Here is a 25,804-nt window from a genome sequence, read left to right as displayed (position 1 = left end):
GATGACAGAGGAAGAGAGAGAGGATGAATCAGTAACACACTTAAAAATTCAACTGCTGAGTCCTAGGGGGAGCAAAAGCCACCATCCTGGGGAAACGCTTCATGCATTTTCTTAGAAAAACCCTGCGGCTGAAAACGCGTTCCCGGCCCCACAACCCGGGACCCTGTGCCCCGGGGTCTGAAAAACGAGGGATTCGGGCCGCCTCGGGCAGCGCTGACCCAACCCGGCACTGCTTCCCCTCCTCCCCGGTCTCCCCGCCGCCCCGCGAGGCAGCATCCCAGCGGCACCCACTTGAGATGGCTTGGCGGCCGGCGCCCAGCTACCAGCGCCGCAACATTGTCACGGCCGCCGGGCCGGCCTGCGACAAGGAGAGGAGGCGGCGCTGCAGCGAGAGCCGGGGCCGCGTTCGGCGCCCGCCCGCCCGCCAGCTGATCCCCGGAGCGCCCGGCGGAGACTAACCCGCCGCCCCTCCCCCGCGCGCGCTCCCGCTCGGCTCCATCCACCCAACCAGGAAGTGAACCGCCGCCGGAAGTGCCTCTCGGAGCGACCCGGCCAGGGGCCCAGGCCACCGGCGGCCGGCGCTCTGTCGCCACAGACGGGAAGGAGTTATCGGAGAGAAGGGGACTGGGGAAAGGGGATCTCAGTGCGGAGAGAGTTTTGGAAAAGAACGTTGAAATTGCCCGACCCGTAGGGCACTATGGGAAAGGTTGTTCGGCGCAGCCCAGCGACTGGACTGCAACTCCCAGGATGCCCCTGGAAGACCGAGCGAGGCGGCTGCGGTGGCCTCCTCGGCCACGGAGGTGGTTACTGGAGTGGTGCATTTGTGGGGATTCAGTTATTTAAACACATCCGGTAAAGAAACTGCCAAGGACCAGGGTTTCCACCCTGCTGCATGTCCCACCCTTCTGGAGCCATCTTATTTGCGACTTGACCTCCCTGCCCAAGGGATTCTGGGGATTGTGGTTTCCGAACGGATCGAGACTGACACCTGAAGGACGCGGCTTAGCCGCTTAGCTCTAGCTGGTCCTGCGGGGCTTACCGACGTCACCTGGGCAGAGGTGGAAGACCGGAGGTGATCGGGAAATTTTTGCTGGCAGTTGGTGCCAGGCCACACCCGAAAGCCAACCCTAACATAAATAAACCCAGAGCCCTTCCTCCTCCAACTTCAAAAGCTGCTTTTGCTCCCAGACGTTATTGAGAACCGGCTCACGGGTCAGCTCTGAGCTAGGCGCTGTGAGAACGCTTAATAAGACCGTATCTTTTCAGGAAGTCTACAGGCGAGACTCAAACTGAGAAACTTAAAGGGTGTGTGTGCGGGGCAAATCGTAGGGTACCAGGAGACCCAAACCCCAAACTTTGGGGCTCGTCTGTCGGTGACCTTTTCCACCTTTTCTGATGCTGTGGCTGTGCTGACCTTTGTTAAGCCACTCCCACACAAGAACTCTAGGCTGACCTTCTGCTATTTGTTTTCACTTCAAGATTCCTCTTTTGATGCTTATTTTATCCTGATACCGCCCGAGTGCCGAGAGTGGAGGTGGACGATGTGATTTGCATCTGCAAAATGCAGAAGATTTGGGACCCCTCTTGGAACCTTCTTCCATCCCTAGATTTCCTGATAGATGATGCTGAAGGTAGTGCCAAGTCCCTGCCCATCCCCCCTCCCCAAATCCATGATGTTTCAAGTCCCTCAATATAGGTTATTTCTCACCTCCACCTGCTCTCCCTAATTCTGCGACAGCCTTCTTGGCTTGTAAATTAGTCCCAGAATTTTTTCAGCAGGATTTGAGAAGCGTAGAGAAAGGTGCTCCAGGGCGGAGGGGGGGTGGGGGGGATGGTTCTTGCTTTTTCTAAAATGACTATTGAACTGAGTTGTGACTGGCTTGACGGCAGTTTCTACTGCTTCTTCCTCTTCTTCCTCCTCCTTCTCTTTTTCTCCTCCCTCTTTTCCTTCTCCCTTTTCTCCTCCTCCTCTTCCTCTTTCTTCCTTGTGTTTCAAGTAGTATCACTGTAGTTAAACTATCAGTTAAAGTTCCTGTGTAGAGAAAGCATCTTTTCAGGGAGTCAGTGTTTTCACCTCGATTCACAAATCCATGCAGCCACCTCCAGGGCAGAATGCAGCACCTGCTGAAACATTCCCTCAAAGCAAGCCCACGGGGGGCATGTTCGCTGCACTTTCCTTAAAAGTCTAGATTTTTCTCCAAGGAAGTTTGGAATAGATCTTAAAATAGATGGGAAAGCATATTTGAAATTAGATTCATTGACCTCCATCTTTCTCTGCATCTATTGATCTTGCCTGGCTTTTTTATTTTCTTTTTTTAATTTCTTTTATTTTTGTGGCTGCGTTGGGTCTTCGTTGCTGCGCGTGGGCTTTCTCTCGTTGTGGAGAGCGGGGGCTACTCTTCGCTGCGGTGCGTGGGCTTCTCATTGCTGTGGCTTCTCTTGTTGCAGAGCACGGGCTCTAGGCACATGGGCTTCAGTAGTTGCAGCGCGGGGGCTCAGTAGTTACAGCGCACAGGCTCTAGAGCGCAGGCTAAGTAGTTGTGGCAGATGGGTTTAGTTGCGTCTCGGCATGTGGGATCTTCCCGGACCAGGGATCGAACCCGTGTCCCCTGCACTGGCAGGTGGATTCTTAACCACTGCGCCACCAGGGAAGTCCCTTGCCTGGCTTTTTTAAAGAAGCCCTGTTGGATCCTGGAATCTGTTGCTATCTCAGTTTTTACTTCTCTAGACTTTCCTGATACCAGACTAGGCCTGACTTATGCAAATCCCAAGTCTTACTTCTGAGATACAAAAATGTGTTTTTATCCTATAAGATTAAGGTAGCTAACATGTATTTTTTGAGCACTCACGTGGACGCTTTGATCAGAATCTGAGGGAGGAAGTTTTAAAAAGAAGAAGAAAAAGAAGGAAAAAACAGAAGACTGGACTTCTTGTCTTCCATTCTCTTAGAGACTAATGGCAGTTACAATGTCAAAACTACAGTTTTTAATGTTTTACAGATATTAAGTTAGTGAATCCTCACAACAACCCTATGAAATAAGGTACTATTATTATTTTCACTTTATAGATGGAGGAACTGAAGCATAGAGATAAGTGACTTGCCCAAAGTCACACAGATAGTAACTGGAAAAACCAGGACTCAAATCCAAGCATCTTAGCTTCAGAACCCAGTGCTTAACTAGCTACACCAAACTGCCTCCTCAAGGTAAGAAACATATCTATAAGCAGCACAGGACTGGGAGACAGGAAACCCCTGCCACTCCATAGCTGTGCCCCTAGACCACTTAGCTCTCTGGACCTATTTTCTCAGCCATAAAGCCATAGCTCTCTTACAACTCAGTAATTCTCTAGATCTTAGTGTAAAATAATCAGATCAACCACTGTAATCTCAAAACTCCTACCACACTTATTTCTGTATGATTTGTCCTCCCTGGCCTTGCAGCTTTTCAAGTATATTGTCACCTCAACCAACTACTCAGAATCAGGTAACAGTCTTCTACTTATCTCCTTGAACATCCAGTACAATAGTTTATATAGTCTGTCCTTACCAGTATTTAAATAAACCAAATAATTGACTTCAAATTAAATGTGACACAGAAAACAATTTGATTAGGGTGGAAAAGTTGTTTTGAGTTATTCTAGACCATTTTGAACTTGGTCAAGGAGATACTATGGAGAAATATCCAATTAAAGGGAAAGGGAAAGGAAAGTTACTATACATCTTCCACATGCCAATTACTGATTTAGGCACTTAACATAGTATCTTGTTTAACCCTCATGGATGCACCTGTGCAAAGTAGACACTATTATACTATTATCCCCAATTTTATAAATGAACAGTGAAGATTTTGTTAGTAGCAGAGGGATGTGCATGGTTTGTTAGGTTCGGAGGAAATGATTTGACCTGTGATGTGACTAAACCATGTCACAGTAAACCTAGTTATGGCAAATGTGTGGTTCATCCGTAGAGGAAATCAAAGGGAAGGGGACCAACATTATTTAAGGACCTTAACTAAGGCCTGCACTGCATTGGATATTTAATCATATCATTCAGCCTTCACAATACACTTCTGAGGTGTGTGTTACTTTTATTTTATCAATGTGGAAACAGGCTGAGTGTGGTTAAAGTATGTCAACTGTTGCTACACACAGCCTGCAAAGGGCAGAACCAGAATCACAACCTGACCTCAAAACCCACTCATTTTCACTGTACCATATAGCCATTCTATATTGCAATCTTTTAGTCCAGTGGAACTTATTAGAAATGCAAATTATCAGGCCCCACCTAGATCTGTTGAATAGGAGGGAGGGGCAGAGGTGACAATCTCTTTTCACCAACCATCCAGGCGATTCTGATGCATTTTCAAGTTTGAGAGCCCCTGTTTAGCAGAAGGGACATAGTAACAACCATTTCTTTTCTTTAAAAAGATTTCTTGGATTTTTTTGGTTTTGTTTTGTTTTCTGGTTAGAAAAGTAATTATATAATCATTGAAGAAAGTATGAAGAAGTCAACTCAGAATAAAACCCACTCAGAGATAATTGCTATTGACTTTTTTTTTTTTTTGCATTCACTGTTTTCATGAAGCTCAAATTTTCAAGGACCTCTCAACATTTTCCAGTCCAATGCCCTATTGTAACTCTAAATCCCCTTTCTCCCTTTAGTTGCCCTATAAATCTTTCAACTACCCCTTCTGCTGTGTTCTGCTATTTACTGTTACTACAGCACTTTGAATGTACAGTTGGCCCTCTGTATCTGACGGTTGCACATCTGAGGATTAAACCAAGTACAGATGGAAAATATTCAGGAAAAAAAAATTCCAGAAAGTTCCAAAAAGCAAAACTTGAATTTACCTTGGCCAGCAACTATTTACATAGCATTTACATTGTATTAGGTTTTATAATAATTTAGAGATGATTTAAAGTATCATCTCTTGTGCATAAGTTGTGTGCAAATACTGCGCCATTTTATGTAAGGGACTGGAGCATCAGCAGATTTTGGTATCTGAGAAGGGTCCTGGAACAAATCCCCCTCAGATCCTGAGGGACGACTATACCTTCATTTATAGCCCATATCAATTTGTACTGTCGTTACTGGTTTACATGTTTATCCCTTCAGGATTACACCACATTCATCTTTCTGTCCTTAGCAACTGACTCACACATACGTAGTGAGTGCTCAACAAATACTTTGAACAAATGAATTAGTAATTTAACGAAAAATCAAACAAAATTGCTGAAACATATTCAATGCTTCTTATCAGGGTCCTAATCAGATAGAATTCTAATAGTCTGATTAACCATAGAAATGTTCTCTTAGCAGAATTCCTTCATCAAAACTGTTGCTAGACCTGAAAGTCCAAGTTAGATACCAGTAAATCTCAATGGATGAATAAAGTGTATAGGATATTCAGTCCTCTTGGATAACACGAAAGGCAAGTGAAACATTCTAGGTCTCTCATATTTCCACCTTCTCCTGCAGTTCATTTTGATGTCATTAGTTAAACATCAATTTACCTTGAATTTTCATCCTTCTCCAGCAACTACCTCATTTTTCTGTACCTCTTTCCTGCAAAAACACCTCAATACGATTGTCTATTCTTGCTGTCTCCAACAATTCTCCACATTAATATGTCCAATAGGCAGCTCTCAGTCCTCATCTTTTATTAAAACTCAATTTATTTAAACAACAACAGGAAGAAAACAGTTCACCTGTTTCTCCCACCATGCCCCCTCACCCCACCCCCACCTTTGGAAATCACCAATCTGTTCTCTGCATCTAAGAGATATATACATATATGTATAACAGAGATCACATGCTATTTGTCTTTCTCTGACTTATTTCACTTAGCATAATGCCCTTGAGGTCCATTCATATTGTCACATGTGGCAAGATTTCCTTTTTTTATGGCTGAATAATATTCCATTGTGTATATATATCATAGTTTCTTTATCCATTTATCCATCAGTGAACACTTAGGTTGTTAACATACCTTGGCTATTGTAAATAATGTTACAATGAACAGGGAGGTGCATATATCTTTTCAAATTAGTGTTTTCATTTTCTACAGATAAATACCAGGAAGTGGAATTGCTGGATCATATGGTAGTTCTATTTTTTATTTTTTTGAGGAAACTCCTTCTGTTTTCCATAGTGGCTATGCTAATTTACATTCCTGCCAACAGTGCACAAAGATACCCTTTTCTCCACATCCTCACCAACACTTGTTATTTCTAGTCTTTTTGATAATAGCCATTTTAACAGGTGTAAGGTGATATCTCATTGTGGTTTTGATTTGCCTTTCCCTGATGGCTGATGGTGTAGAACATCTTTTCATGTACCTATTGGCCATCCATATGTCTTCTTTGGAAAAACACGTCTTCATATCTTCTGCCCATTTTTAAATCAGATTGTTTTATGCTATTGAGTCACATGAGTTCTTTATATTTTTGGATATTAGCCCCTTATTAGATAGATGATTTGCAAATATTTTCTCCCATTCAGTATGTTGCCTTTTTGTTTTGTTGATGGTTTCCTTGGCTGTACAGAAGCTTTTTAGTTTAATGTAGCCCCACTTGTTTATTTTTGCTTTTGTTGCTTTTGCTTTTGGAGTCAGATTCAAAAAAATCATGGCCAAGACCTATGTCAAGTAGCTTATGTTTTCTTCTAGGAGTCTTATGATTTCATGTCTTACTTTCAAATCTTTAATCCATTTTGAGATGATTTTTGTGTATGGTATAAGATAGGGGTCCAGTTTCATTCTTTTGCAAGTGGCTGTCCATTTTCCCAACATTTTATTGAAGAGACTGTTCTTTCCCCATTGTATGTTCTTGGCTCCTTTTCATACGTGCATGCATTTATTTCTGGGCCCTGTATTCTATTTCATTGATCTATGTGTATGTATTCCAATACTATACTGTTTTAATTATTATAGCTTCGTAATATAGTTAAATCAAGGAGCATGAGGCCTCCAGCTTTGTTCATCTTTCTCAAGATTGTTTTGCCTATAAAGGGTCTTTTATGGTTCCATACAAATTTTAGGATTTTTCTGTTCTGTTTCTGTGAAATATGCCATTGGAATTTTGATAGGGATTGCACTGAATCTGTATATTGCTTTGGGCAGTGTGGACATTTTAATAATATTAATTCTTCCAATCCATGAGCATGGAATATCTTTCCATTTATTTGTGCTATTGACATTTTGATCATTTCCTTTTAGCATTTTTCCATTTATAAATTGTTTTGTTTTGTTTTGTTTTTTTACCATATTGGATCACAATACATATTTGGTACTTTTTTTTTCATTTAATAGTTTCCCATTTCATTACATGTTTTTCAGAAGCATTATTTTTAATGACTGCTCTTAATAATATGTTCTTTGAATACTGTATTGTTTTATTTTAAAATTTTACTGTTATACATACAGTAAGTCCCCTACATACGAATGAGTTCCATTCTGAGAGCACATACGTAAGTCCAATTTGTTCGTTAAGTCCAACAAAGTTAGCCTAGGCACCCAACTAACACAATTGGCTACGTAGTACTGTACTGTAATAGGTTTATAATAGTTTTCACACAAATAATACATAAAAAACAAACAAACACAAAAAATAAAGAAAACATTTTTAATCTTACTGTACTGTACCTTAAAAAGTAGAGTAGTACAGTACAACAGCTGGCATACAGGGGCTGGCATCAAGTGAAGAGGCAAGAAGAGTTACTGACTGGAGGAGGGAGAGGAGGTGGGAGATGGTAGAGCTGAAGGATCGTCAGCAATAGGAGATGAGGGCAAGCTTCAATTTCACTCATGCCTGATGTTGATGGACTGCATGTTTGCATCTTTGAAAGTTCACAACTTGAAGGTTTGTATGCAGGGGACTTACTGTATATGATTAGGATGAATATCCTTATTTGTGCTTCTTTGACTTTTTTCCTAAGGCTATGATTTTTTTTTTTAATGGAATAACTGGGTCAAAAGGTATGAATGTTTTTACAGCTATAGAGCCAAAGTACCCTCTAGGAAAGTTAATACTGATTTGCTCCCCACTCAGTGATGCAGTTAACAAATGTTAAAGCGCCCACCATGGGCTACGCCTTGCCGCTCCGCGGCATGTGGGATCTTCTCTGAGCCCAGCCGCTCTGCAGCATGTGGGATCCTCAAGGACCGGGGCACGAACCCGTGTTCCCAGCATCGGCAGGCGGACTCTCAACCACTGCGCCACCAGGGAGGCCCTGGGCTATGCCTTTGAAAGTTTATTACAATGAACAAAATAGATATACTCCTTGTAACTCAAGAAGTTTTTGGTCTTAAAAGAAGACGTTAAATCCTAAGTATTTCCATACCCATGTGAACACTGAGTTTGTACAGTGTAAAGAGAAATCTAGGACTTCCCTGGTAGTCCAATGGTTAAGACTCTGCACTCCCAATGAAGGGAGCATGGGTTCAATACCTGGTCAGGGAGCTAAGATCCCTTATGCCACACAGCATGGTCAAAATAAATAGATAAATAAAATACAATAAAATAGCCCCCAGGCTTCCCTGGTGACGCAGTGGTTGAGAGTCCACCTGCCAATGCAGGGGACACGGGTTCATGCCCCCGTCCGGGAAGATCCCACATGCCGCGGAGCGCCTGGGCCTGTGAGCCATGGCCGCTGAGCCTGCATGCCCGGAGCCTGTGCTCCGCAACAGGAGAGGCCACAATGGTGAGAGGCCCGCGTACCGCAAAAAAAAAAAAAAAAAAATAGCCCCCAGTCACTCTCTACCGGTGACCTGTCTTTAAAAACAAAAAGAAAAAAAAAAAAGAGAGAGAGAGAGAGATCTATTACATTTTTTTAAATTAATTTATTTATTTTTGACTGCATTGGGTCTTCGTTGCTGCGTGCGGGCTTTCTCTAGTTGTGGCGAGCAGGGGGCTACTCTTCCTTGTGGTGTGTGGGCTTCTCATTGCGGTGGCTTCTCCTGTTGTGGAGCACAGGCTTCTAGGAGCGCGGGCTTCAGTAGTTGTGGCTCGTGGGTGCTAGAGCGCAGCCTCAGGAGTTGTGGCGCACATGGCTTAGTTGCTCTGCAGCATGTGGGATCTTCCTGGACCAGGGCTCAAACCCATGTCCACTGCATTGGCAGGTGGATTCTTAACCACTGCACCACCAGGGAAGTCCCCTCTATTAAATTTTGATAAGTAGAGATGGTGCTCGTCGCTTTAATTGTCATTGTTTAAGTTAGTGAACATTTTTCAAAGACTCATTGAGAAAGACTCTCCTTGACCAAACTTGAATCAGCTCCTCTGAGTCCTTTTTTTTTTTTTTTTCCTGGTACGCGGGCCTCTCACTGTTGTGGCCTCTCCCATTGTGGAGCACAGGCTCCGGTCGCGCAGGCTCAGCGGCCATGGCTCACAGGCCCAGGCGCTCCGCGGCATGTGGGATCTTCCCGGACCGGGGCACGAACCCGTGTCCTTTGCATCGGCCGGCGGACTCTCAACCACTGCGCCACCAGGGAAGCCCTGAGTCCTCTTTTTGACTAGACTTTGACCTTGGGCTCGGTTCTTGGCCCAGTTAGTCCAGTTTTAGCAAGAATTCTGCTGGGCCAGTTTAGTGAAAATCCCTCACCCCTGATAGATGATCACTCTGGAAATCTGGTCACATTCTTTATCCTTCACTCTCAATATCTTATCACCTTGGGCCGCCTTAAGGCAAGAATCCTGTTGAGTCTGACCAGCAAGACTCCCCCTAGCCTTGATGTTTCCTCTTAGTAATTTTCCATCCACGCTGCCCTTTGGCTATAGATCTCTACTTATCCTGATTGGATTTGGATTTGAGCTTGGTTTCTCTTCCCTACCACCAAATCCTCATTGCAATAGTCCCTCCTGAATAAAGTCTTCTTTACTGTCTTTGACAAGTGTCATGAAATTTTTTTCTTTAACATTATGTTCAATCATTTATTCATTGATTGTTTTATTAAGTATCTATTTCATGTCAAAACTGTGTTAGGAACTGGAAATATAATGATAAATAGGTAGACATATTCCTTTCCTTACAGAGTTTATAGTCTAAAACTTATTGGATATGTATATTTCTTCATTTAAAAATCACATTGTTATACAGTTTTTCTGTTGGAGCATTCATTTTTAAGAATTGATTGAAAGTACTCTTTTATTTATTCAGTTGGTATATACTGAGCTCCTCGCATGTACTGCACTGTTCTAGGAATAGGCAATTTGATGTGGAACAAGATAAACAAGGTTTCTCCTTGTAAGAGAGCCTATGTTAGGGTCAGGGTAAGGAAACCACAGTAAATGAACAAACAAGTCAAGAAAAATGTTGGATAATGGTAAATACCATAATATAATTAGACTAGAGTGATATGATAGAAATTGTCTGAGTGACTACTTTAGATTAGATGTGCCGGTCTTTATATATTAATGTTATTAATTAAAACCCCTTGGGCTTCCCTGGTGGTGCAGTGGTTGAGAATCCACCTGCCAATGCAGGGGACACGGGTTCGATCCCTGGTCCAGGAAGATCCCACATGCCACGGAGTAATTAAGCCCGTGCGCCACAACTACTGAGCCTGCGTTCTAGAGCCCGTAGGCCACAACTACTGAGCCTGCGTGCCGCAACTACTGAAGCCTACGTGCCTAGAGCCCGTGCTCCGCACCAAGAGAAGCCACGGCAATGAGAAGCCCACGCACTGCAATGAAGAGTGGCCCCCGCTCACAGCAACTATAGAAAGCCCACGTGCAGCAACGAAGATCCAATGCAGCTAAAAAAATAAATAAATTTAAAAAAAAAAAACCCTTGTCACATAAATGGAAAACACTTTTCCCCAATTTGATCTTAGGCCTTTAAAAATTTTTTTTTAAAACATCTTTATTAGCGTAAAATTGCTTTACAATGGTGTGTTAGTTTCTGCTTTATAACAAAGGACTCTAAAATTTTTTGATGAAAGGTTATTTTAAAAACATTTTTTCTAGTTATGATAATGCATAATCATTTGTAAAATTTGGAAATATAGAAAAGCAGGAAGAAGAAAAGCAGAAGGAAGAAGAATAAAAATAATTGATCTCATTACTCATAAGTAAACCCTACGACAGTTAGATGGATATCCTCCCTGTCATTTTCAGTATGCATGTATATTACCTATGTATGTATGTGTGAATAGTTTTAGGTGATAGAGAAAATATTGCATTAAAACCGACTTCTTCCACTACGTGCAAGGAGCTCTGAGGTCTGCCAGGCACTGAGGATTTTAAAAAATGATAAAATGATAAGCAAAAGTAGACATGAGACTTGCATATTTTCTACTTTTGTTTATATTTTGTTTTTCCTTTGGTTTTACCTTGGTTTATTTTATCTTTTTTTCTGCACCATGTGGCTTTTGGGATCTTAGTTCCCCAATCAGGGATCGAACCCAGGCCCATGGCAGTAAAAGCACCGAGTCTTAACCACTGGACTGCCAGGCAGGGAATTCCCTACCTTGGTTTATTTTATTATGTTTCTAATTATTTAGATAAATATTTGGTGTATTTGCTTTTTTCTTTCTTGTTTAAAAATAAAACCATTTAAAGCTAAGAGCTTCACCCTCAATAAATATAGCTTTTGTGTGTCACAGTGTTTTAATTTTTCTCTAATCATTATTTAAGACCTAAATACTCCAATTACATTTTACAATTTTTGGTCCCTCTTTGTCCCAAGGGTTATTTAAAGTCATGTTTACTTTTTTGTCTTATTTTTGTTTTGTTTTTAAGCACTTAGAATAATATGAATAGCAATTAAGAGTATGAGCTCTGGAGTCAGGCTACTGGATCTGAATCCCAGCCCTGTCATTTACTAACTGTATAAGTCAAGGTCCAATTAGAAAAACAGAAACACACTAAGTATTTCAAACAGAAGATATTAAATACAGGGAATTGGTTACAGAGGAGTTAGAAGACTAAAAGGAAAAAACAAGAAGCTAAGGTAAACCAGAGATTAGTAACTGCAGGAAGAAGCTTCAACCTTTAGGACTGTGAGAACAAAAGGAAGAAATCAAGTTTCTAGAACCTAGGAGCTCAGAGGAGAGGCCCTGTAGGTTTGGTGCTCAGATCTTTAAGGGGAGGCTCTCTGCAGCTGGTGCTTGGATTTCAGAGGAGGAGAGGGTTCCCTGCCCCACCCCTGCTGAAGATTCCTCTGAGGGGCAAAGCAAGATTCATGCTAGGAGTGCCCAGAGAAGTTGGGAGCTAGAGCCAACTGTCTGCTGCTAATGGTGGAACAATATTGACAGTACTAGAAAACAGAAAGCACAAGCCTTCTTTCCTACTCTCTATCTACAATTTTCTTCCAGTGCCTCTTATTAGCAGACACAGGGAGCCAGTTCGCAAGGAAGTCTAGGAAATATGATTAGCAGAGTTCCAATCTCAGGGTCACAGCATAGAGACCTAGTTAAATAGCAAGTACACTAGTTGTGTGACTTTAGGCAAATTACTAAACTCCCCTGTGCTTCAGTTTCTTCATCTGTAAAATAGACATAATTATGGTATCTACCATCATTGGGCTGTTCGGAGGGTTAAAAGAGGTAATTCATGTAAATCATTTAGACCAGAGACTAACACTTTATGTTAGTTGCTACTATTATGAAATTATTGTTTTGTCTTTCAATAATTTTTCACAGTTGAATTGTTTTGAAACCACAATTATAAAAATACATTGATGAAATTCTTTGTTCACCTTATTTTAATACCACCAGAGAGTTCTTTTATAACATGATCTTTGAGGGTTTTTTTGAGTCATCTCTCAGATAGAGATATGAGGCTGAGATTATCTGTGAATGTCTTCTGTTGCTTTTAAAAAATGATAGAGAAGATACCCAGGTTTCCTATGGAATTCCTGGACACAATTTTTTTTTTAAACATCTTTATTGGAGTATAACTGCTTTACAATGGTGTGTTAGTTTCTGCTGTATAACAAGTTGAATCAGCTATACGTATACATATATGTCCATATCCTCTCCCTCTTGCATCTCCCTCCTACCCTCCCTATCCCACCCCTCTAGATGGAAACAAAGCACTGAGCTGATCTCCCTGTGCTATGCGGCTGCTTCCCAGTAGCTAATATGATCTTGTTCTTATTTCATGAACATAATATCTCCTCGTGGATTAATGATTTTTTTTAAGTTTTCTTTTCCTTACATAGTCTGCTTCCTTCAAATTGTCTTTTATGGGACTTCCCGGGCAGTCCAGTGGTTAAGACTTTGCCTTCCAGTGCAGGGAGTGCAGGTTCGATCCCTGGTCAGGGAGCTAGGATCCCACCTGTCTCGTAACCAAAAAACCAAAACATGAAACAGAAGCAATATTGTAACAAATTCAATAAATACTTTAAAAACATGGTCCACATCACAAAAAAAGTTGCCTTTTACTCTTTATTTGGTTGACTTGGTCTCTTTATTTAATATTCAAGGCATTCCTTAACATTTGATAATCCTTGGTTGTGTATTCACATTTAAGACTGAGAATTTGAAAAGCTGATTGGAAACTGAGTGCTTAGATAGGATTTGTTGACTATAAGCCAAAAGGCAGGTGAATTTCTAAAGCCCATTTCTTCAGAACTAGGCTAGTCAGATTTTCCCAGAGAAGATACTAATATCCCGCCTGGAGGGCAAAGACCTGGTCACCTGTGTTGGAGGACCCAGTCAGGGAAGAGACCTAGGGGAGCCAGCATGCAGCGTGCCACCATCCCCTAATCTTCTTAGCTTCGGTGCTATACTCTGGCTCTCAGCCTTACTCTGTGTTTACGCTTTTCAGAGACAAACCTCCAGTCTTTTGCCAGGGCTGGAGGGGATAGTCACCTGGCCACTCAGTGTGGGCGAGGGAATCAAACTGCTTCTTAAAGGTTCAGCCAATTCTTTCATAGGTACCTTTTGCAACAAATTCCTGAGCCTTTTGACGACTCAGTGGTATATGTTGGGTTTGTTTTCAGCTTTCTCCACTGTGGCTTTGGATGCACCCTTCTCTGATCTGCTAAATATTTACCACTCTTATTTGTTCTCCCTTTTCCAAAAGTTTAGTGCTATTGTCCGCCTGTACTTTTTCTCTTGCCTTTGTGAGTTTATGCCCCTAAAGTCTTATATTTTCCTTGACACAACTGTGTAGCTGTCAGATCTCCATTCTCTGCCCTTTGAGTCTATGATCTCATCTCTCTTCATTCTCATATCTTTTGTTCATTTCCTCTGTTTTCTAAGAAAGCTTCTAAAGTTTGCCCTCCATACCATTCAGCTTTTTCTTGCTTCTAATGTAGTTTTAAATTCTGTGTTTTAGTTTCCTTACAGATGCCATTTACCTTATCCACCTGTTGTTAACAGTCTTAATCTTTTCCTAAGTCATTTAAGGAATTTTAATGGGTTGTTGGGAGAAGCTAATGGACACCTAGCGAGATGCCTTCTTAAACTGGGACTCAACCATTTCATTTTGGAAATCTGTTGTATTCACTGAAATTGACACATTAAAGTATTGAACTAAGATGTACTTGCTATAATTGACATAAAATATAAATTGGGGTTCCCGAAATGTCCCTGTCCCAACCTTAGTGAATCATGTATTCTTTTTTTTTAATTAATTAATTTATTTTGGGGGCTGCATTGGGTTTTCGTTGCGGTGCGTGGGCTTCTCACTGCAGTGGGTTCTCTTGTTGCAGAGCCCAGGCTCTAAGCCCACGGGCTTCAGTAGTTGTGACCCACGGGGTCTAGAGCGCAGGCTCAGTAGTTGTGGTGCACGGGCTTAGTTGCCCCGCGGCATGCAGGATCTTCCCGGACCTGGGATCGAACCCGTGTCCCCTGCATTGGCAGGCGGATTCTTAACCACCAGGGAAGCCCCATGTATTCTGTTTTTAAAATTGTGAATGATATTTTATTTAGTCATTTCTGTTTACAGCTGAAACTCTGGGCATTCAAAATTAACATTCTTGCCCATGAGCTTCTTTTTTTTTTTTTAATTTACTTATTTACTTATATTTATTTTTGGCTGCATTGGGTCTTCATTGCTGCGCGCAGGCTATCTCTAGTTGCGGTGATCAGGGGCTACTCTTGGTTGTCGTGAGGGCTTCTCATTGCAGTGGCTCCTCTCGTTGAGGAGCATGGGCTCTAGGTGCGTGGGCTTCAGTAGTTGTGGCATCAGGCTCAGAAGTTGTGGCTCGCGGGTTCCAGAGCGCAGGTTCAGTAGTTGTGGCGCACGGGCTTAGTTGCTCCGCAGCATGTGAGATCTTCCCAGACCAGGGATCAAACCTGTGTCCCCTGCATTGGCAGGCGGATTCTTAACCACTGCGCCACCAGGGAAGCCCAGGGTCATGACTATTAAATAAACTACTGAAGGCAGCAGTGACCTCAATTCATTAGAAACTTGCGTTTAAGTGCTTCTTGGCAAGTATTTTCCAAATAGTCCTGGTGGATTTCGTTTAACAAGAGGGCAGAGATTAGACCACAGTAGAAATCAACAACAGTCTTTCAGCTGGGAGCATCTGTGAAATATCATGCGTTACTTGGGAATTATTACAGTGGTCTTCAAATGTTTTCACTGACATAATCACTAAGTTCATTTTTAAAAACCCCATGTTCCCTCATATGTTTTAAAGTTGACATATAAAAATTTTCATCATAAGTCTAAATAATTGCAAAGGATATATTTTATGGCATCTCATAAATACTGTCATTTAAAAATAAAAGTGTTCCATCACTCTTTTCAATGTATGGAATGGAGACTAAATACCATATATTTGATGAAATATAAATACCATCATCCATTTAAAAATACTTAAATTCTTCTCCAACAGCTAGGAATTTCACACTGTTCTTTTTTCTTCTAGAACACATATTTCTAATTTCCCCACAGAAGTTTATCCCAAAGTAATATAATGATATGCTTGGATTTTCTTTCATTGATTGGATCATTTTATTTCTACACTACAAAATTGATTTTTAGTTTTTAATTTCCTATAAGTCTCTAAGTGTTTAAAAAATTTCTTCTTGTTGACAATTATTAGCTTTATACAATTAATTAAAACAACATAAATAATAAAACAATTTTGATAAATTGACAAAAAGTAAAACTATATTGGGAATGAATTTTTTAAAATTGAAGTATAGTTGATTTACAATGTTGTGTTAGTTTCAGGTGTACAGCAAAGTGATTCATATATATATATGATGAATCAATTTCCTGTATATATATATATATATATATATATACTTTTAAAATATTTATTTATTTATTTTTGGCTGTGTTGGGTCTTCGTAGCTGTGCACGAGCTTTCTTTACTTGTGGTGAGTGGGGGCTACTCTTTGTTGTGGTGTGCAGGCTTCTCATTGTTGAGGCTTCTCTTGTTGCAGAGCATGGGCTCTAGGCACACAGGCTTCAGTAGTTGTGGCACATGGGCTCAGAAGTTGTGGCTTGCGGGCTCTAGAGCTCAGGCTCAGTAGTTGTGGTGCACGGGCTTAGTTGCTCCACGGCATGTGGGATCTTCCAAGGCCAGGTCTCGAACCCATGTCCCTTGCAATGGCAGGCAGATTCTTAACCACTGCACCACCAGGGAAGCCCTGTATATATTCTTTTTCAGATTCTTTCCATAAGTTATCACAAGATATTGAATATAGTTCCCTGTGTTATACAGTAGGTCCTTGTTGTTTATCTATTTTATATGTAGTTCTTTTTATCTGTTAACCCCAAACTCCTAATTTATCCCTCCCCCCAACCTTTCACTTTAGTAAGCTAAGTTTGTTTTCTATGTCTGACTCTGTTTCTGTTTTGTAAATAAGTTCATTTGTATCATTTTTTATAATTCCCCATATGTGATATCATATGATATTTGTCTTTCTCCATCTGACTTATTTCACTTAGTATGATAATCTCTAGGTCCATCCACGTTGCTGCAGCTGGCATTATTTCATTCTTTTTTATGGCTGAGTAATATTCCATTGTACATATATACCACATCTTCTTTATCCATTAATCTGTGGATGGACACTTAGGTTGCTGCCAAGTCTTGGCTATTATAAATAGTGCTGCTACGAACATCGGGGTGCATGTATCTTTTAAAATTAGAGTTTTGATCTTTTCTGGATATATGCCTAGAACTGGGATTGCTAGATCATATGGCAACTTTACTTTTAGTGTTTTAAGGAACCTCCATATTGTTCTCCATAGTGGCTGCACCAATTTACAGGATATGCATTTCTTTACAAGATGAATGGGGCTTTTAACAATTCAGTTCATTAATTCCATCAATTCTATGTCTATTTTTTATTTTTATAGACGTAAGCACTGGGAAAAATTGTTCAATACATACACAGAACGGACTTGAAGAAGTCTTCTTTTGGCAACATCACTTATTTCTTTGCCTGACTGAAATATAAGCCAAAGAAACAAACAAAGACACACAAAAACAAAGGGATCTAGTCTCAAAAATTACTTTTAACAATATATCAACTTTAACTTGATTGATTCTTTTAAAATTCTATCAAAGACAAAAAAAAAAAAAAAGAAAACTACCACTTGCAGAAATTTATTACCCAGTCATTAGAGCCATTCACTTCCTCAGTTTCTGGGAAATATATAAAAAAGGTCTTACCAAAATTAAACATATCATTGCTATTCCTTTCCTTAGTGGCATCTTTTTCAACTCAATATTTCCAAAAAGGGTTGAGGTAGAAAGATGGCACAGTAGAAGGACATGCTCTCACTCCCTCTTGTGTGAACACTGGAATCACAACTAGCAGCTGGACAATCATCGACAGGAAGACAATGAAACTCACCAAAAAATATACCCCACATCCAAAGAAAAAGGAGAAGCCACAATGAAATGGTAGGAGGGGCACAATCACAATAAAATCAAATCCCATAACTGCTGGGTGGGTGACTCACCAACTGGAGAACACTTATTCCACAGAAGTCCACCCACTGGAGTGAAGGTTCTGAGCCCCACGTCATGCTTCCCAACCTAGGGGTCCGGCAACGGGAGGAGGAATTTCTAGAAAATCAGACTTTGAAGCCTAGCGAGATTTGATTGCAGGACTTTGACAGGACTGTGGGAAACAGAGACTCCACTCTTGGAGGGCACACACAAAGTAGTATGTGCATCGGGACCCAGGGGAAGGAGCAGTGACCCCATAGGAGACTGAACCAGACATACCTGTTAGTGTTGGAGGGTCTCCTGCAGAGGCGGGGGGTGGCTATGTCTCACTGTGAGGACAAGGACACTGGCAGCAGAAATTCTGGGAAGTACTCCTTGGCATGAGCCCTCCCAGACTCTGCCATTAGCCCCACCAAAGAGCCCAGGTAGGCTCCAGTGTTGGGTCACCTCAGGCCAAACAACCAACAGGGAGGGAACTCAGCCCCACCCATCAGCAGACAAGCAGATTAAAGTTTTGCTGAGCTCTGCCCACCAGAGCAACAGCCAGCTCTACCCACCACCAGTCCCTCCCATCAGGAAACTTGCACAAGCCTCTTAGATAGCCTTATCCACCAGAGGGCAGACAGCAGAAGCAAGAAGAACTACAATCCTGCAGCCTGTGGAACAAAAACCACATTCACAGAAAGATAGACAAGATGAAAAGGCAGAGGGCTATGTACCAGATGAAGGAACAAGATAAAACCCCAGAAAAACAACTAAATGAAGTAGAGATAGGCAACCTTCCAGAAAAAGAATTCAGAATAATGATAGTGAAGATGATCCAGGACCTCGGAAAAGGAATGGAGGCAAAGATCGAGAAGATGCAAGAAATGTCTAACAAAGACCTAGAAGAATTAAAGAACAAACAAACAGAGATGAACAATACAATAACTGAAATGAAAAATATACTAGAAGGAATCAATAGCAGAATAACTGAGGCAGAAGAACGGATAAGTGACCTGGAAGACAGTATGGTAGAATTCACTGCTACAGAACAGATTAAAGAAAAAAGGATGAAAAGAAATGAAGACAGCCTAAGAGACGTCTGGGACAACGTTAAATGCAACAACATTCACATTATAGCAGTCCCAGAAGGAGAAGAGACAGAGAAAGGACCAGAGAAAATATTTGAGGAGATTATAGTTGAAAACTTCCCTAACATGGGAAAGGAAATAGCCACCCAAGTCCAGGAAGTGCAGCGAGTCCCATACAGGATAAACCCAAGAAGAAACATGCCGAGACACATAGTAATCAAACTGGCAAAAATTAAAGACAAAAATTTTTGAAAGCAGCAAGGGAAAAGTGACAAATAATATACAAGGGAACTCCCATAAGGTTGCCAGCTGATTTCTCAGCAGAAACTCTACAAGCCAGAAGGGAGTGGCATGATATACTTAAAGTGATGAAAGGGAAGAACCTACAACCAAGATTGCACTACCCAGCAAGGATCTCATTCAGATTCAGTGGAGAAATCAAAAGCTTTACAGACAAGCAAAAGCTAAGAGAATTCAGCACCACCAAACCAGCTCTACAACAAATGCTAAAGGTACTTCTCTAAGTGGGAAGCACAAGAAAAGAAAAGGACCTACAAAACCAAACCCAAAACAATTAAGAAAATGGTCATAGGAACATACATATCGATAATTACCTTAAACATGAAAGGATTAAATGCTCCAACCAAAAGACACAGGCTTGCTGAATGGATACAAGACCCATCTATATGCTGTCTACAAGAGACCCACTTCAGACCTAGGGACACATAAAGACTGAAAATGAGGGGATGGAAAAAATATTCCATGCAAATGGAAATCAAAAGAAATCTGGAGTAGCAATACTCATATTAGATAAAATAGACTTTAAAATAAAGAATGTTACAAGAGACAAGGAAGGACACTGCATAATGATCAAGGGATCAAACCAAGAAGAAGATATAACAATTATAAATATATATGCACCCAACATAGGAGCACCACAATACATAAGGCAACTGCTAACAGCTATAAAAGAGGAAATCAACAGTAACACAATAATAGTGGGGGATTTTAACAGCTCACTTACAACAATGGACAAATCATCCAAAATGAAAATTAATAAGGAAACACAAGCTTTAAATGACACAATAGACCAGACAGATTTAATTGATGTTTATAGGACATTCCATCCCAAAAGAGCAGATTACACTTTCTTCTCAAGTGCACACGAAACATTCTCCAGGATAGATCACACCTTGGGTCACAAATCAAGCCTCAGTAAATTTAAGAAAATTGAAATCATATCAAGCATCTTTTCTGACCACAACACTATGACATTAGAAACCAATTACATGGAAAAAAACTTAAAAAACACAGACACATGGAGGCTAAACAATACATTACTAAATAACCAAGAAATCACTGAAGAAATCAAAGAGGAAATCAAAAAATACCTAGAGACAAATGACAATGAAAACACGATGATTGAAAACCTATGGGATGCAGCAAAAGCAGTTCTAAGAGGGAAGTTTATAGCTATACAAGCCTACCTCAAGAAACAAGAAAAATCTCAAATAAACAATCTAACCTTACACCTAAAGGAACTAGAGAAAGAAGAACAAACAAAACCCAAAGTTAGCAGAGGGAGAGAAATCATAAAGATCAGAGCAGAAATAAATGAAAAACAAACCAAAAAAACAATAGCAAAGATCAATAAAACTAAAAGCTGCTTCTTTGAGAAGATAAACAAAATTGATAAACCATTAACCAGATTCATCAAGAAAAAGAGGGAGAGGACTCAAATCAATAAAATTAGAAATGAAAAAGAAGAAGTTACAAGAGACAGCGCAGAAATACAAAGTATCCTAAGAGACTACTATGCCAATAAAATGGACAACTTGGAAGAAATGAACAAATTCTTAGAAAGGTATAACCTTCCAAGACGGAACCAGGAAGAAATAAAAACTATGAACAGACGAATCACAAATAATGAAACTGAAACTATGATTTAAAATCTTCCAACAAACAAAAGTCCAGGACCAGATGGCTTCACAGGTGAATTCTGTCAAACATTTAGAGAAGAGCTAACACCCATCCTTCTCAAACTCTTCCAAAAAATTGCAGAGGAAGGAACACTCCCAAATTCATTCTATGAAATCACCATCACCCTGATACCAAAACCAGACAGAGATACTAAAAAATAGAAAATTACAGACGAATATCACTGATGAATATAGATGCAGAAATCCTCAACAAAATACTAGCAAACAGAATCCAACAACACATTACAAGGATCATACACCATGATCAAGTGGGATTTATCCCAGGGATGCAAGGATTATTCAATATACGCAAATCAAACAATGTGATAAACCACATTAACAAATTGAAGAATAAAAACCATATGATCCTCTCAATAGATGCAGAAAATGCTTTTGACAAAATTCAACAGACATTTATGATAAAAACTCTCCAGAAAGTGGGCATAGAGGGAACCTATCTCAACATAATAAAGGCCATATATGACAAATCCACAGCAAACATCATTCTCAATGGTGAAAAACTAAAAGTATTTCCTCTAAGATCAGGAACAACACAAGGATGTCCACTCTCCCCACTATTATTCAACATAGTTTTGGAAGTCATAGCCACAGCAATCAGAGAAGAAAAAGAAATAAAAGGAATACAATTTGGAAAACAAGAAGTAAAGCTGTCACTGTTTGCAGATGACATGATACTATACATAGAGAATCCTAAAGATGCTACCAGAAAACTACTAGAGCTAATCAATGTTTGGTAAAGTAGCAGGATACAAAATTAATGCCCAGAAGTCTCTTGCATTCCTATACACTAATGATGAAAAATCTGAAAGAGAAATTAAGGAAACGCTCCCATTTACCATTGCAACAAAAAGAATAAAATACCGAGAAATAAACCTACCTAGGGAGACAAAAGACCTTTATGCAGAAAACTATAAGACACTTATGAAAGAAATTAAAGATGAAACAAACAGATGGAGAGATATACCATGTTCTTGGATTGGAAGAATCAATATTGTGAAAATGACTATACTACCCAAAGCAATGTACAGATTCAATGCAATCCCTATCAAATTACCAATGGCATTTTTTACAGAACTAGAACAAAAAATCTTAAAATTTATATGGAGACACAAAAGACCCCAAATAGCCAAAGAAGTCTTGAGGGAAAAGAACGGAGCTGGAGGAATCAGACTCCCTGACCTCAGACTATAGTACAAAGCTACAGTAATCAATACAATATGATACTGGCACAAAAACAGAAATATAGATCAATGGAACAAGATAGAAAGCCCAGAGATAAACCCACACACCTATGGTCAACTAATCTATGACAAAGGAGGCAAGTATATACAATGGAGAAAAGACAGTCTCTTCAATAAGTGGTGCTGGGAAAACTGGACAGCTACATGTAAAAGAATGAAATTAGAACACTCCCTAACACCATACACAAAAATAAACTCAAAATGGAGGTGAGACCTAAATGTAAGACCAGACACTATAAAACTCTTAGAGGGAAACATAGGAAGAACACTCTTTGACATAAATCACATCAAGATCTCCTTTGATCCACCTCCTAGAGTAATGGAAATAAAAACAAAAATAAACAAATGGGACCTAATGAAACTTCAGAGCTTTTGCACAACAAAGGAAACCATAAACCAGACGAAAAGACTACCCTCAGAATGGGAGAAAATATTTGCAAACGAATCAACTGACAAAGGATTAATCTCTAAAATATAGAAACAGCTCATGCAGCTCAATATTAGAAAACCAAACAACCTAATCCAAAAATGGGCAGAAGACCTAAATAGACTTTTCTCCAAAGAAGACGTACAGATGGCCAAGAGGCACATGAAAAGCTGCTCAACATCACTAATTATTAGAGAAATGCAAATCAAGACTACAATGAGGTATCACCTCACACCAGTTAGAATGGGCATCACCAGAAGATCTACAAACAACAAATGCTGGAGAGGGTGTGGAGAAAAGGGAACCCTCTTGCTCTGTGGGTGGGAATATTTATTGATACAGGCACTATGGAGAAGAGTATGCAGATTCCTTAAAAAACTAAAAATAGAATTACCATATGACCCAGCAATCCCACTACTGGGCATATACCCAAAGAAAACCATAATTCAAAAAGACACATGTACTCCAATGTTCATTGCAGCACTATTTACAATAGCCAGGTCATGGAAGCAACCTAAGTGCCCATCGACAGATGAATGGGTAAAGAAGATGTGGTACATATATACAATGGAATATTACTCAGCCATAAAAAGGAATGAAATTGGGTCATTTGTAGAGACGTGGATGGACCTAGAGACTGTCATACATAATGAAGTAAGAAAGAGAAAAACAAAAATATCATATATTAATGCATATATGTGGAACCTAGAAAAATGGTACAGATGAACCGGTTTGCAGGGCAGAAATAGAGACACAGGTGCAGAGAACAAACATATGGACACCAAGGGGGGAAAGTGGTGATGGTGTTGGTGGTGGTGTGATGAATTGGGAGATTGGGATTGACATGTATACCCTGATATGTATAAAATGGATAACTAATAAGAACCTGCTGTATAAAAAAATAAATAAAAGAAAAAAAGCGTTGAGGTAACTGAAATAATGTAAATTTCAAAGCACCCTTTTCAATATAATATTTATTAATAAAATGCTATTTTTATAATGTGATTTAAATATATTTTTGCCAAAATTGTGGAGATAGATTTTACTCATTTAATTTGTGAATACATTTAATTTATGAGTACATCATGTAATCTAATTGGTAAAATCAGTCCTCTTGGTCAGAGAAACAATGTAAATCAGACTTAGTTTGTGAGAAAAGTCTGGCTTCTTTCCTCCCCCAACTTTACTTAATACATATACAGTATGTATTTATATGTTTCAAGAAAGATTATAAAGCATTGTGAAGTAAATTATAGATAGTATCTGGCAACATTACTGAAAGAATTTGAGATTAAAATAATGTATATCTAATATAATTGGCGTTTTTCCTTTTTATGTTATAAAACCAGATGAAAGGAATATGCCATTTCTTTATTACTATTTTGAAATAATGAACTAGCATGTGTAGGTGAAGTTACAGGTAAGTTACTTATTAAGCAAGGAGTGTGATAAAAGTCACTGCATGCTTTTTGTTAAAGATGTGTGCCATGTATCAAATACAAGTGTTTGGCTTTTCAGAATAAGAATCATGTATAAAAATCAGAAATAGCCCTGTTAACTCCTTAGATATTATGTTCAAACTTTCCTTGTGTATCTAATAAAAAAGAAAGATACTACTAAAACTAATTGACCTCGCAGCTGGCATCTACTTTTATTTTTTGTTTTTATTAGGATTTAGAAAATACTAAATATTGAAATAGTTGAAATAAGATGAAGATTGACTATAGCTGGAATAAATTTTTCATTATATGCTTTATAAAATAGATTGTAGCTTATTGATTCACACTGAATTTTAAACAAATTAAGTAAAATTTTCATCTAAAATCATATACAATAGTCCCAGAAAACCCTCAAATTATGTTGAAGAGTCAGTGCCACAGGCTTGTTCTGCTTATTCAGTTTGAACATGCTTTTCTCTCCAGCTAATGATATGGCCTAAGGATGAATGTTAAGAATAGCCTAAAAGAATTGCTTGTTTTTAAAAAGCTGCTTACACACTTCAGTACTTTTCACCAATGCTGTCTTTGCTTTCCCCTCATGGAACTTCTAAAAAATGCTGCATCCTTTGACAATAGTTAAGGAATAGAAGAGGCAAAGTCATTAAATAAAAGTCCTAGATTCACACTGAGTTAGATACACCTCAACAAGAACCAAATATTCCATTTCGAACCCCTAGCTTCTCCTTTAACAGAAATAAGTATAAGCCTTAGCGTGTGAATTTAGTGACTTGATTTGTGATTAAGATGCTTCCCAGAGACCAATTATTTTGCATAGTCTTTTTGTTTGCCTGTCTGGAGGGTTTTGCACAGTGAGGTAAATGGTGACAGGTACGCCTTCCTTTTGCAAAGTGGGAGAAAGACTATTGTGAAAGGAAAGGTGGAAAAGAGTCAGCACATACCTTTACCACAGGCAGGTCAATTTTAGGACACAATTCATTTGAAAATGGAAAAGATCTTGAGTTAATTTTCCTAAAATTATATGCGCACATTCCCCTTGGCTTATAATTTATGCCTAATGTGTAGAGTATAATGGACATTTTGTGAGTCAGCCTTTCTATAGGTGTACTCAATGATTTCTGTGTCTATTTTCAGAGAGGGGAAAAAAAATGCTTTCCACATTCAAATTGGTTGGACCTGGGAAAAGTTTTCATGGAAATGATTTTCTAGAAACTTTGAGATATAAGACAACATCAGCCCTTTCTCTTCTCATTTAGTAATCTGTGAATTTAATATCTATTTTCTGCTATCCTCTTATAATAAAAAAACTAGGGGCTTCCCTGGTGACGCAGTGGTTAGGAATCCACCTGCCAATGCAGGAGACATGGGTCGAGTCCTGGTCCGGGAAGATCCCACATGCCGCGGAGCGGTGCGCCACAGCTACTGAGCCTGCGCTCTACAGCCTGCGAGCCACAACTACTGAAGCCTGCGCCTAGAGCCCGTGCTCCCCAGTAAGAGAAGCCACCGCAATGAGAAGCCCGCGCATGGCAACAAAGAGTAACCCTGCTTGCTGCAACAAGAGAAAGCCGGCGCACAGCAAAGATCGAATGCAGCCAAAAATAAATTAAATAAATAAATAAATAAATAAATTTATTTTAAAAAAAACTGTTCTCCAACTTGATAACGCTATTGATAATTTTTTTAAAAATCACATTGCAAAAACTGCACCACTCTAAAAATAAGCCATTTTTATTTTCCCAT

General features: G+C 39.7%; 1 protein-coding gene and 1 long non-coding RNA gene across 12 annotated transcripts in view; one reads left to right on the top strand and one right to left on the bottom strand.

The window, feature by feature from the left end:
• AAK1 (AP2 associated kinase 1) overlaps positions 1 to 644 on the bottom strand; it is a 167,855-nt gene extending 167,211 nt beyond the window's left edge. For 3 of the 11 annotated variants that reach the window (XR_009566223.1, XM_060309536.1, XM_060309537.1), the window contains exon 1: positions 292 to 635. The gene's annotated coding sequence lies outside the window, so the exon portion shown is untranslated. Of the gene's footprint in view, positions 1 to 291 lie in introns of all 11 variants that reach the window. The other 8 variants (XM_030877454.2, XM_060309532.1, XM_060309533.1 and 5 more) reach the window with 5 other exon arrangements.
• On the top strand, positions 493 to 25,649 carry LOC138842920 (uncharacterized). The gene is made up of 3 exons (XR_011377909.1): positions 493 to 1,631; positions 3,068 to 3,205; positions 25,376 to 25,649. It is a non-coding gene; the product is annotated as an uncharacterized lncRNA (long non-coding RNA).
• The last annotated feature ends 155 nt before the right edge of the window (positions 25,650 to 25,804 follow it).

This window comes from Globicephala melas, chromosome 12 (assembly GCF_963455315.2).
Source record: "Globicephala melas chromosome 12, mGloMel1.2, whole genome shotgun sequence".
Lineage (NCBI taxonomy): Eukaryota > Metazoa > Chordata > Mammalia > Artiodactyla > Delphinidae > Globicephala > Globicephala melas.
The sequence above is the reverse complement of the archived record's forward strand: the minus strand, read 5'-3'. Positions and strand labels throughout refer to the sequence as shown.